General features: G+C 45.6%; 3 long non-coding RNA genes across 3 annotated transcripts; all 3 read right to left on the bottom strand.

Annotated features, from left to right (window-relative positions):
- Window positions 1-5,538: 5,538 nt before the first annotated feature.
- On the bottom strand, window positions 5,539-6,290 carry LOC125513018 (uncharacterized). The gene is made up of 4 exons (XR_015607839.1): window positions 6,124-6,290; window positions 5,941-6,036; window positions 5,728-5,853; window positions 5,539-5,632 (listed from the first exon to the last, which is right to left on the bottom strand). It is a non-coding gene; the product is annotated as an uncharacterized LOC125513018 (long non-coding RNA).
- A 590-nt stretch (window positions 6,291-6,880) lies between these two features.
- On the bottom strand, window positions 6,881-7,567 carry LOC125513016 (uncharacterized). The gene is made up of 3 exons (XR_007285640.2): window positions 7,402-7,567; window positions 7,119-7,320; window positions 6,881-7,016 (listed from the first exon to the last, which is right to left on the bottom strand). It is a non-coding gene; the product is annotated as an uncharacterized LOC125513016 (long non-coding RNA).
- An 88-nt stretch (window positions 7,568-7,655) lies between these two features.
- On the bottom strand, window positions 7,656-12,916 carry LOC125513015 (uncharacterized). The gene is made up of 3 exons (XR_007285639.2): window positions 12,879-12,916; window positions 12,354-12,453; window positions 7,656-7,936 (listed from the first exon to the last, which is right to left on the bottom strand). It is a non-coding gene; the product is annotated as an uncharacterized LOC125513015 (long non-coding RNA).
- Between the last annotated feature and the right edge of the window lie 645 nt (window positions 12,917-13,561).

Below are 13,561 nucleotides of genomic sequence, written 5' to 3'. Positions count from 1 at the left end.
GCAAATGCGGCTTCAAGAGCGCAGATAACTCAAAAGCAAAAAAGTCCCCAGAGAAGGCGTCAACTCAGACAAACTCAAGCCCTGCCTCGCCGCTGGACTGGTCGGGCTCTCCAACACAACCTTTCAAGAAGATGAGGGGGGGGGTCCTGGAGCAGATCAAGGAGGTCCGCCTGATGCTTGAGGCGGAAGACAAGAAGATGCTGGGTGATGAGGAGAACTCGGTTCCTGCTGGGACACTTGAAGGCCGCGTTGCTTAGTTCCTTTTCTTTTCTTCGCTTACCATGGGAGTTCCCTTTTTATCTTCCCCCCTTGGAGGGATCATAAAAAACATGTACTTGGCTGTATGCCCTTTTCTCTTTCCTTGGCCGTAGGCCTTTTCTGTTTCTTTGCTTCCCCTGAACATGCATTGCAGCATACTAAAGGGGAAAAAAGACACCTGTGACTTCTGTTTGGGTTTCATTTTTTAAATGGAACCGGGGGGGGCGAAAACTCCCCTGATGATCTAAAAAGACTTGACAGCGGCAATGTTTAGCGTTGTTTTCCCTCCCGAGGACATTGTTGAGGAGCCTTGGTGTTCTAGCGTGTGGCGTGAGATTGTCTTCACGCCTTCCTATGCGCTTTCTCGGTTGCGTAGCTGTTGTTTCGATTTTTTTTGTCTGGTTATTCCGGATCTACTTTGTAGGAGGGTTTTCTCATTATATTGTATTGTTCGGCCGTGTAATTTGGTTCGTACTTTATCTATAAAGTTGGCCGAGGACTTGTTTCGTCAATAAATTTGAGTTTATGTTAGCAAAAGTATATTATTTCTTGAATAATTCAGTTTTATGTTATTGGCATATTGATTTTGTGCACCAATATGTGATGTAACAGCGCGTGCATCACCTTCAAGAAGAGCAAACACATACGTTCTGGTCCCTCTAATACATGAGGAACAAAATCGACTCCTCCCTGATCGGGTTTATAAATCGGGGACAGGTTTTTAGGTATTCAATTTAACTATAGCAAAACATGTGTTATACATTCATTGTCGAACGAAGTTTCTAAACATATGTTTTTATGACATATTACCCATGTTTCATTAGTAGAATTGAAAACTTCGAAAATATGTGCCCAACTTATAGACCCAACCGGTGGGAATAGTTAACTTTCAGACTCAATGACCGCCCCTGGATTGGAAGAATATTTTCTCAGAAAGGCCAGCCAATGCTGTTTTTGGTACAACAATAAAAACCAATGGAAGAGTTGTATATCTGCGTAGAAAATAATACAGCAATACAGCATGCAGTGCACACATACTGTGACTCCGAGCAGGATAAAAAAGATGGATGTCCGGTCGTCATCACCCTAGCAGCCGTGAGGACGAACGACCCTATAAAATTACACGTTAGTGATAACCCCAATAAAATTTGTTTCCTTCAAGTCCATATCTTGTAGAGCTCGGTTCTTCTGATGAGGCTAAGAGAAAATACCGTCTCGCGCGGGGATATCCTTTGCCGACCAAAAGACCAAGGGAGTCTCGGTATTGAGAACTTAGAAATTAAGAATAAATGCCTTATGAGTAAAGACTCTACAGGTTAGAGACAGAGGCGGAGGGTATGTGGGCACAAATTCTGCGCAATAAATATTTACAGTCGAAAACGCTCGTCCAGATTACCATGAGACCAACTGACTCGTCATTCTGGAAGGGACTTATGAGAACGAAGGACTTGTTCTTTCGTAGGGTCAAATTCTTGGTCGGCAATGGGATGTCAACAAGATTTTGAGATGATACGTGGTTAGGAGAGACGCCCCTGGCCATCCAATGTCCCACCCTTTATAACATTGTGCAACATAAGGAGGATTACGTAGGCACAATTTTTCAAAACAACTCCATTGAATATTTAGTCTCGACATGCGTTAGTTGGTGAGAAATGGAATGCCTAGATGCATTTGGTTTGGAGATTGATTGATGTTCAACTCTCCGACCAGCTGGATTCGACAACATGGAAATTAGCTAAAAATGGGATATTTACGGTGAAATCGTTCTATATGAATTTGATCAATTCTGGCCCAATTTCAAGATCGTTGCATATTTGGAGGATTAAGGTTCCTTTGCGTATTAAAATCTTTATGTGGTTCGTCCACAAGCAAGTGATACTCACTGAGGACAACTTAATCAAGAGGCGATGGGTAGGTAGTTCGCGGTGTTGTTTTTGTGATCATGATGAAACAATACAACATTTATTCCTTGAATGCCCACTCGCCAAATTGCTTTGGAGAATGATTCATATAGCCTTCAACATTAATCCTCCAGTTGACATTGCGTCGTTGTTTGGGACGTGGTTAGCTAAGGTTGAACAGACTATTGCGGCTCGTATTCGGATAGGAATATGTGTGCTTTTGTGGGCTATATGGAACTGTAGGAATGGTATGATTTTTAACAGACAACACACTTTAACTTTCCTGCAGGTCATCTTCAGAGCTACCGCTTAGATCCGTACGTGATCCTTACTCACTCCTATGGACTCTAGAAAGCCTTTGGTTACTGGGTGTAACCAGTGGGAGATGGTAGTACGGGCTATATTCAACCGATTCGGATGACGGTCGAATAACAGGATAGGAGTTTAGGGAGCTTGTCTTTCATATTATCGTATCGGTTGTGATTGTCAGCATGTACTTTTCTTTTTGCGTTTGATTCGCTCCGCTTGCGAGCTGTAATACTCTTATGACTTTTTGATACTTCGTGGATTTTTAATAAGATGATTGCATGCATCATTTTGATGCTGAGGCCGGGGCACACCTTCATTTCCAAAAAATATATATCTTGTAGAGCTATTCACGTCGTATATGCCGGCTTCAACTATACTTAGAGCCTCATGCAGCTGATTTCTTTTCCATCAATTTAATTTGTCCTCAGTCCATGCATATGCATATCGATATGGACCGTGAACATTTCTTTCCTTCTCCAGCGACCTTGAATGGATAGAAGATATCGATGCCTCGTCGATCAACCGCTTGTATTTTGAGAGGTCACTTTCCTTACCATGTCAATGCATACATCTCTCTCTTGTCATGCCCATGCATGTCTAATTAGCACGAGTGGCTGAGCCAAGTTGCTTACGGTGAGGTTCTCTTCTCTTAAATATGAAATATATATCTTGTATCAACCAGTCAATATTCATTGTTTTTTATGGATATACGATCGATGTTGCTGCAGTACAATCAGACGGCTGATGATGAAATTGACAGGGAGTCTTTGTCATGTACGAGATCCTAGTTATAGGTTGTGTGCATCACTTGATGTAGTTTTTTTCCTCTTTTCAAAAAAAGGTAGATCATATAAGGGCGGGCTAGCTAGCTGATGAGAGTGATGTCAATATATAGAGGCATTGCGGGCGTTGATTAGAAACCTCAATCACGGCACCAAAGTAGCGGAACAAATTGAAGAAACACATAGTAGTACTCTTACAACATTGCATCCATATAGAGTGGCAGTGCTATCAACCTGTCTATCGTCTTTCCATTGCTTTAACATAGTGAAAATACATAGTTCGAGATTACATCAACCAGTATGGAAACGTACAGAAAAGAGGAAGATTGAGTTGAAGGCATCATTAGCAAACCCACTGGGCACTGCATTCGCTCGCAGTCGGCATGCACACCATGGGATGAAAATTGGTAGCACTACAAAACTAACCTAGCAACCAGTTTCCAAAGTCCCCACATATACATCCATACCCGCAACAACAAAAACAGAAGGCCAACAATGACAACCGAACCAATGTCTGTTGAAAAAGGTAGCGCTAGGCAGCGGCAGCATCATCGGAAGTCTAGAAAGGGCAATAAATAAACCTTTAGTTGTAGTGACAAATCATGCTATATTGCACAAATGGTGATATTTTAATATTTCATTGTAGGGTGAACCGGAACGAATTCGGATCAATAATGCTCGTACCATATCCTAATTTTTTTGGATTGGGAAGCAAGACATATGTGGATTCGAGTGAATTATGCCGGATTCAGACACCGTACAATAACAGAATGGAGTCGGATCATAAATGGTTATATACCACATACATATACGAGGAATATAAAAATGATTTAAAGCAGAATTATACATCAACATTGAGAAAGCATTAATACTTGTACGCTTTAAGCACAAATAAAGCACTATAAAGTACTAAAATAAGTAAATAACAAGCTTATGTCTTGTCTCAAGCAAAGATAGCATTCATGTATTGCTAGTTAATACTTCAAACTTGACAGACAAATAGGATACTGGTATTTAAAGGTTGGATTATTCGCCTAGAAAAAATGGATTATCCTACCGTGTTGTATATTAGTAATACCATATCCTATCAATAGGACTCAGGTTCAGATTGGATTGTGTTCGGATATAAAAGATCTCTTATCTTATCCTATAAAAATGATTTAGAAACGATTTTGATTGCAAATTATCCTAACCACTTTCCTCCATAATACCCCAAAACAACACCCTTCTACATGCTCTAAATTAATCTCTATGTGCATATAATACCCCAAATACACTGGACCACAAACACACAAAATTGATTATCGGAAATCAGCGTCAGTAGCTAACATTCTTCCATGAATTGGTGTCATTTCACTACCGGACTCGCGGGCTATGCCTACGGCCCAGGGCCGTCGGCATAGGTCCTTTGCCGTCGGCATAGATCTATGCCTACGGCTGCCGTCGGCATAGCCCCGTCGGCGTAGATCACGTCAGCGTAGATGTGTCAGACCGTCGGCGTAGTATAGCCGTCGGCATAGGTGCATATGCCGACGGCCGTGGGATAGCCGTCGGCATAGTTTAGCCGTCGGCGTTGTTTTCCGTCTGACGGCAACGGACGGCGCCGTCAACAGCGCTGGCGATTCAGGGGACGACACGTGGCGCAGGTATGCCGACGGCTTGGCCGTCGGCATAGATGGAAATCTATGCCGACGGCACGCCACGTGTCGTCCCCCGGCTTCTCCTGGCGGCAGGGCTATGCCTACGGCTAATCTATGCCGACGGCTTTGCCGTAGGCATATGTCTGCCACGTGGCAACTCCTGGTTTCTCCTGGCAGCAGGGCTATGCCTACGGCAAAGCCGTCGGCATAGTTTGCCACGTGGCAAGCCCTGGTAACTCTTGGGCGTATATATGCCGACGGCTTTGCCGTAGGCATAGTTTTTTTCCCCTGTTTTCTCTTTTCCAATTCATTTGACAGCATTTCAAAATAGAACAATATGAAATTATGCAGAAATATGACAATTCATCATGTGAACATACTCAAGTTCATCTAAACATACTCAAGTTCACCATCATCATCTAAACATACTCAAGTTCATCACATCATCTAAAGATCATCACCGATGGAAGTTCATGAACATAAAAGTAGTGCAAGACATGAAACATGATAAAAGTAGGAATATGAAAGGCATGGCACGATGGCCACATGCACGGAATCATCAAGCAAGAGCACCCCCGCCAAAACCACCACCTCCGCCATAACCACCACTACCTCCGCCAAAAGCACCACCTCCGCCAAAACCACCACCACCACCTCCGCCAAAACCGTCATTGCGACCACCACCACTCTGCCAGATCGGAGTGACTGGGGTCGACGGAGCAGGAGTCGAGCCACCGGTCCCCTACATGTTTCAGAAAAGATTCTAACGGTAAATATGATATGATAGTGTTTCATGAACGAGAACTAGTTTGCTAGTAGTTAGTCAAATGTACTAACCGAACCATCACTGCCTAGTGCCACCCATTCATCGAACGTGGGCACGTGTGGGGGTTCTCCCGCAGGTGGTGGTGGGGGTCCCATTTGTGGTGGATCCGTGCGGTTAGTCCAAGACGCCAACATAGCCTGAATGTTAGTTAAACAAGCAAACTAGAAGATCAGAAGGAATGAAAGTGCAAAAATTTAGGTTGGTTTTAAGAGGGCAAAACTAACCGTCATCATCTGACGGTTGTAATCATCGTTTGCCTTCACTCGTTTCAAGTACTCCCGCACCTCGAGATTCCTATGCTCGACAAACTCCTTATATGCCTACATAATTTAGGTTGTTTCTAAGTGAGCAATGCTGAAAATAAACTGAGAATGCAAGATAGAAAAAGATAAAGAGGAAGTACTTACAGCATGCTGGCGGGCTAAGGGAGTCTGTGAACGCCCCGTACTCTCTAACTGGCTCGGGTTGCTAGCCCGAAGCCGTGTGTACGAGATCGAAGGAGTGATCAAGCCATCGAAACACGGATACCGGCCATTCTTCTTCCCCTGGATGGCCACCACCGCCGTGTCGTCGATCTGAGACTAGGCGACCTCAGCAACAGGAACATCCGGATGCAACTCCTGATAGTGATGAATGTAAGACCCCAGGTGCTCCTCGGTCTTTCCGTAGTACTGGCTCTCTCCCTCCTTGCGATGACTCTGCTCGCGGGCCAGCTTCCACGACTCCATGTCTGAGAGCGGCCTCTTCAACTTGTCCTCCTACAACGTCAAATAGAAGTCAGCCATACATAAGAACATGACGTAAAGAAGAACAAAAATGCATCATGCACATAGATATACCTTCATGGCCTTGAAGCCCCAGTGGTTCCTGTTTCCTTGGCCGTGTGTCCCGTCATCTCCACGGTTAGCCCGGGCCTTGATGCTCTTGGCAGCAAACTCTGCATCAGCGCCGAGCCACCTATCCACCAAACTCGCCCATCCGTCATGCCTTCCATAGCACCAACGAGGAACAACCTATGCAAATTTTGGAAGCATGACATGTGAGCACGAAACATATAGTTGACTGCTTGAAACAATGAAAAGTTAGTAATAGTTACCATCATGAACTGCTCCTTGCTCAAGGTAAATCGTAGCTTCTGCGCTTGAGTTTTGGGCATCTTTTGGTGCAGGTAGTAGTGGTAGTACTACGAGACGGCAACCCAGCGCACCTCGTACTGCAACTGACGAGCTTTCTTCTTCGCAGCCGCAAGCAAGACCACGTCGGCTCTGGCCTTGTGCTCGTCAAGAACTCTATAGAGTTGCTGCAATCATGCAAAAACCAGAAGCAAACAAGGCATGAGTTGAGTGATTCAATGATAAACTATGAACGAAACTGAAGACAAGTGATTTAGAAGAGAACTTACCCAAAATTTGGTGATCACGGCCTTAGCGGTCGTCCCGTACTCCGCGTTGCTGCAAGCCTCGTAGTGGGCCCAGCTCGTGGCCAAAACCCGCTGCTGCGGGTCCCTGTCTGGCCGCGGGCAAAATAGGCCAGGCCAAAACTCCTTCAACAGGACAGTGATAAGGCCGTTCGGTTTACGGCCCTTTCCGTGAAGGATCCAGTTTCTGCAAAAGAATCAAATGATTGCCATGTGTACAATAAGAAAATGTTGTCATGTGTTGAAAATATGATTGAGAGGCACTTACTCTGTCCCCACAGGTTCAATGAGCCACTTGTGCTCCTCGATAGAAGGTGGTGTAGGTAGTCCGGCATTACCACGCAGCCACCCCTGCGAAGAACCCGGTGGCAAGTCACCCCACAACGCGGGATCAACCTCCCCTCCACCCTCCTCGGCCTCCTCCTCACCCTCCTCCTCGGCCTCGGCCTCCTCCTCCTCACCCTCCTCCTCGGCCTCCTCCTCCTCGCCATCAGGAACATACTCCTCCTCGTCAGACTCAGAAGGTGCCTCTGTATAGGAGGGCATCGAAGAAGACCCTCCTATTTCAGACACGGCCCGGAGTTTTTTGCCCCGGTTGCCTCTCCCCCCACCTCCTCCTCCTCTAGGGGCTCTCCCCCCACCGCCTCCTCCTCTAGGGTCTCCTCCCCCGACCCCTCCACCTCCCTGTGAGGTGTCATCCTCGCGTAGTCGGGAGGGAACCTTGTGGGCTCGTCCACTCCGAGTAAGTCCTTTAAATTTACTGAGGAAACTAGCGCCGCTGGACTTGCCCATGATTATTAAACCTGCATTGAGAAGAGAATAAACAATTAGTAAGGATATCAATTAAACAAGCATACAGGAAAAACATTAATACCAGAAGAGCACATTAAGCATACTATTGTAATGATCATTAAAAGAACTTACATTTTCTAGAACCCATATGAATCATCACTATTGTAATCTATTTGTGGACCGGTCTCATCATCACTATCACGCATATCTTCTTCGTTGTTTGATGGAGGTGGAGGCTCTTCCTCATCGTCAGCGTCTTCATTTAACTTTTCAAGCATAATTATGTCTCTTTGATTCACAACTGCCTCACCATCAATCCGTGCGTCGTCGTCGTTTGGGTCCAGGTCAACATAACCCAAGTCATCATCCTCGTTGTTTCGGACCACGTCATCATGTTCCTCTTGATAGAACACTCCCTCGTATGTCATGGGGTTTGTGTTGTAGTAATCATCATCGTTCGGGTCCGGTAGCTTACCATGCGGCGACACCTTGTACACAACTTCCCAACCCTTTAGGTACTCTTTCTGGCATGGGTAAGGCAGATAATATACTTGTGTGGCCTGGGTAGCGGCGATAAAGAGATCAGCTCCGGCATAGACGGTTGATGGTTTAACTTCAACTAAACCAACAGAAGGCGTATGTCTCAGACCCTTTTTGGGGTCGAACCATCGGCATTTGAACACAGTGAGACTTAGGTGTTCGCGGCCACGTTTGAATGTAAGCTCGTATATTTTTCCTACCCTTCCGTAGTAATCTACTTCATTATCTCCTGCAGTGAAGACTCCGGTATTTATGGTTTTGGGATCAGGCCAACTGTTCTGGTGCTCCTCTGTATGGAAGCGATACCCATTCACATCATACTTTTCGCATGTCATGACGACAGGATCAAAACCCATGGAAACCCATCTCAATTCTTCATCCATTGATTCGGTCGGATCATTTCCCTACAAGTTTAATTGAAATTATAGGGTGCATGAGTTTAATTGAAATTATAGGGTGCATGAGTTTAATTGAAATTATAGGGTGCATGAGTTTAATTGAAAGTGTGAAAAATTACTTTCTCGATGAACCACGCAACGAAATTTTTCCTTCCATCAGCACCCTTTCGGAGAAGAGCAAGTGCCTCCGCTTCAGAAGGAGGCAGCATTCCCGTCCATTCTTCTTCAACGAATCGACTACAATAAGAAAAGCGGTATAAGAACTAGGAAAAGTGAACATAACGAATTGACTAAAAGAATGGTGCAAAGGTATTACCTCATCCACTCATCCTCAACTTCCTTGATGTTGTGCAAGATATAGAACATGACATCCTCCCACTCATCTCGTGGCATGAGATAAGATTTCGAGCATCCAGCCCTACTACCTTGCCCGATGAATAGAGGCAACTTGGGTTTATACTTGGGTTCTTCTGTATTGTATCGAGACACCTTATTGTGCAACGTGGGAACATGGTCCAGATAGTAGGCTGTCCTGAGGTCTGCCACCTCCTCTAGGATAACTGCCTCAGCTATGGAAGCTTCAATCTTAGCTTTGTTTCCACATTTCTATCTCAGATGCTTGTTCTGTCTCTCAGGGCCGTACTGCCAACGATTCTGCACAGGGCCCCCCAACAATACCTCGTTCGGGAGGTGCAAAAGGAGATGTGTCATCGGAGTAAAGAAGCCTGGCAGGAAGATCTTCTCTAGCTTGCATATCAACTCCGGCGCCTTCTTATGCATTTCTTTTATCTTCTCAGGACATACTTCTTTAGCACAAAGCGTGCGGAAGAAATGGCTTAACTCCGCAAGCACACGCCAGACACGCTCGGGAACATAGCCCCGAACCATCACTGGCATAATCCGCTCAATCCATACATGATAGTCATGACTCTTGAGCCCGGTCACTCTGCCCGTTGAAAGATTGACCCCCTTACTTATATTCGACGCATAACCATCAGTGAACTTCACGACGTGTTTCAGCCACTTGAATGTCTCCATCTTATGATCCTTTTTAAGTACGAAGTCAGCATCTGGCTTGAACCAAGATTTTCGACTGCCTGTGGGAGGCTGCATGTGTAGACGTGGTCTATCACAAATATTATGTTGATCAACTCTAGCATTAACATTATCCTTTGTCTTATCTGGAATGTTGAGGATCGTGTGAAAAAGGGACTCTGCGACATTCTTTTTGGTGTGCATCACGTCTATGTTGTATGGAAGTTTGAGGTCCTTAAAATAGGGAAGCTGTGTGAAGGGGGTAATGTGAGTCCAGTTGTGCGTCTCACCATATCCTTCAAAAATTTTCCCTTTACTTTTTCCTTTGCCCTCGCCCTCTTCTTCGCCTGTGGCTTTGCCTTTGCCTTTGCCTTTGCCGTTGCCTTTCCCCTCACCGGCAGGCTTAAGAGCTTTCAGCTGAGCAAGCACATCCGCACCAGAAAACATTGGAATCTCGTTTACTTCATGGACAACTTTGCCTTTTGTGAAGTTCTTCTTGTCTTCCCTATCAGGATGGTCTGGAGGGAGGAACTGTCGATGCAGGTCAAATGCAACATACTTGCCACCCTTCTTCAGCCAAATGAAAATCAAGGCCTGCATGCACACTGGGCAAGGCATCTTTCCACTTGTACACCATCCGCAGAACAAGGCATAACCGGGAAAGTCATGCATGCAATATTGTAGCCAAACTTTCATCAAGAAATTTTTCTGCAGATGTCGGTCGTATGTCAACCTTGGGAAGTACCAAGAATGGTGCAAATCATCCACCAACGACTGCATAAACACACTCAAATTCTTCCTCGGATATTCAGGCCTCGGAATTATAAGCGACAGGAACATGGTCTTGCGTTGCATTATGGCGCCGGGAGGGAGATTCAGCGGAATAACAAATACGGGCCAACAGCTGTATGGATTAGACGACATACCATATGGATTGAACCCATCACCTGTTATAGCAATTCTGACATTCCCAGCCTCGGCTGCTTCCTCCGGGTACTCTATATCGAATGACTTCCATGCTTCACCTCCTGATGGATGTACAATTTTTTTTGGATTGTACCTTTTCCCTTCCTTGTGCCACTTCATCATTTTGGCAGACTCCTCGGTGATGAAAAGGCGCTGCAGTCTTTTTATAAAATCAAGATACCGAAGAACCTTCACAGGGATTTTTAGCTGCTGCTTCTGACCATGCTTATCGACCACCTCAATATACCGAGAGGAACCGCACATCCTACAGTACTTGTCATCCGCATACTCATGCCTAAACAAAAGGCAATTCTTTGGACAAACATGTATTTTCTCATAGTCCATCGAGAGCGCCTTCATGATTTTCTTCGTACCGTACATGGTTTTCGGCAGTTCATGGCCCTCAGGCGGGCTGTTAGCCCATACTCCCAGAAATGCTTCGAAGCAACCTCGGCTACAGCCGTACTCAGCCTTGACTGCCATCAGTTGCGAGATGGCATCCAGCACAGATAGCTTGGCACCCTCATAGAGAGGTTTCTTTGACGAGGCCAAGATTTCCAGGAAGGCCTTTGCGGTTTCCTCCGGCTCCTCCGGTTCATTCCCTGAATGTGACGGAGGTGTCGGCTGTGTAGCAAAGACATCATCTAGCATCTCTCTAACCCCATCGTCCTCATAACCAGCGACGCATTGTCGTATCACATCCTCTCTACCACGGTCCCGCTGGGCAAAGTTTATCGGCATATTAAAGTTGGGCATAAATCCATGCGTGCGAAGGTGCTTAGTCATCTCACTCTTATCTCTGCGGATACGCCTCTTACATCTGGTACACGGGCATTCTGGCACCATCCTCATTGGACTACGGAATATCTCTTTCAAAAACACATCAGTTTTCTCGACCCACTCTGTTGTTACTTGATTCCGACGGAAAAACCCACTATACATCCACTGATTATCTGCCATCTCTGCTTTATTGGAAGCCACACAACAAAATTAAGGATTCATTTAAATTACTCACATCAATATTTTATTTCTTACAAGGTTGACGAGAAACGACATTTAATCCACCTACATCTCTAATAGGTAAAGATGGGTCCTAATCCCACCCGAGAATGTGTAGATTGAGTACATTGTCCATGCTCTACCCCATTCCGAGACAAAATTTTGGCAGCACCTCCCCGCTGTTCTCCAAATACACGTCTCGGCAAAATGCTGAGAGAATGTGCATCCGGAGAACAACAGGGAGGCGCCGCCGAAATCCTGTCTCGGAACGGGGTAGAGCATGAACAACGTATCCAATCTACACATCCTCAGGCTGTCCGTGGAAAGCGCTGGACAATCCGAAAGAGCTGCGGTGATAAATATGCAATTGAATGCATATTTATCGATGCAACACTTTCGGATGGGAGACCTAGGTTACGCGACTTGATGTGAAAAATTAATCTAGTGACATGATTAAAAGAACATATGAGGTGGTGGATTTGTAGCTCACCCTCGGATGTAGATGATGTAGTCGATCAGCGAAGGGACAATCAAAGACCAAGAGCTCCAACGTCAATGATCACTCCACCGGAGGCAACACCAGAAATCCTCTAAATTCCACCAAATGAAATAATTAGGTCATCACATCACATATAAAGCATCATCACACATCACATCATATCACAAACTTGTTTTAGCAAGACCAACTTGATGAAGTAACCACTCATCATATCCAAATTTTAACTTTCGTCTCTCTATCTTCACAAAAAAATTACTCTTCCCTCTCATCTCATCTTCACAATACATATATCTATAATATTGAGTATGTATCTAAAAACATAGTAAAACTACACAAATATCCATTCATCTCATCTATCTATCTATCTCACATTGTGCACTTAATTTTTTTCACATTTATACTCTCTTTCATTTCATTCATCTATCTAACATCCATCTATCTAATCATCTATTACTATACATATATATATGCATTCATCTACAACATTACTACACAAAAAGGTAAAAAAAAACTTACCTACGGATGAGGGGGCGACCACCGGAGCAGGGGACGACCATCAGAGCAGGGGGCGGCCGGTCGGGGCAGGGGACGACCACCAGAGCGGCAGGGGGCGGTCGCCAGAGGGGCCGGCCGGTCGGACCAGCAGGGGCCCGGCCAGGCTAGGCCGTGGGACGGCCGGGGCGGCGTCCACGCAGGGAGGGCCGGGGTCGAGGTGGAAGGGGCGGCTGGAGCAAGGGAGGGGCGGGGGCGGCTGGAGCGGGGGCGGCTGGAGCGAGGTGCGGCGGCGGCAGGTCGGGGAGGGGGGTGCGGCGGCGGCGCAGGTCGGGGTCGGGGGGTGCGGCGACGGCAGCTCGGGGTGTGGGGGAGTAAGTGAGTGGATGGGGGAGAACGTAAGTAGATAAGGTCAACTATGCCGACGGCTAAGCCGTTGGCATAGCTCAGGGCGCCACGTGGCACCTATGCCGACGGCTTAGCCGTAGGCATACTTTTTTTTTATTAGCCACGTCACCGATCCGCGTATAAGCTTCCCTATGGCCGCAGCTATGCCGACGGCTTTGCCGTCGGCATATTTTTATTTTTACTTTTCTTATTTTGTATAAATTTTGTAATGTTTTCTTATTTTTTATAAATATTTTAATGTTTTCTTATACATATTTTTTACATGCAGAACATTATTTAAAATGTACCATACATTTTCT

This window comes from Triticum urartu, chromosome 6A (genome assembly GCF_056163025.1).
Source record: "Triticum urartu cultivar PI428250 chromosome 6A, HENAU_Tu73, whole genome shotgun sequence".
Classification (NCBI taxonomy): domain Eukaryota; kingdom Viridiplantae; phylum Streptophyta; class Magnoliopsida; order Poales; family Poaceae; genus Triticum; species Triticum urartu.
This window is presented reverse-complemented; position numbering and strand designations above follow the sequence as displayed.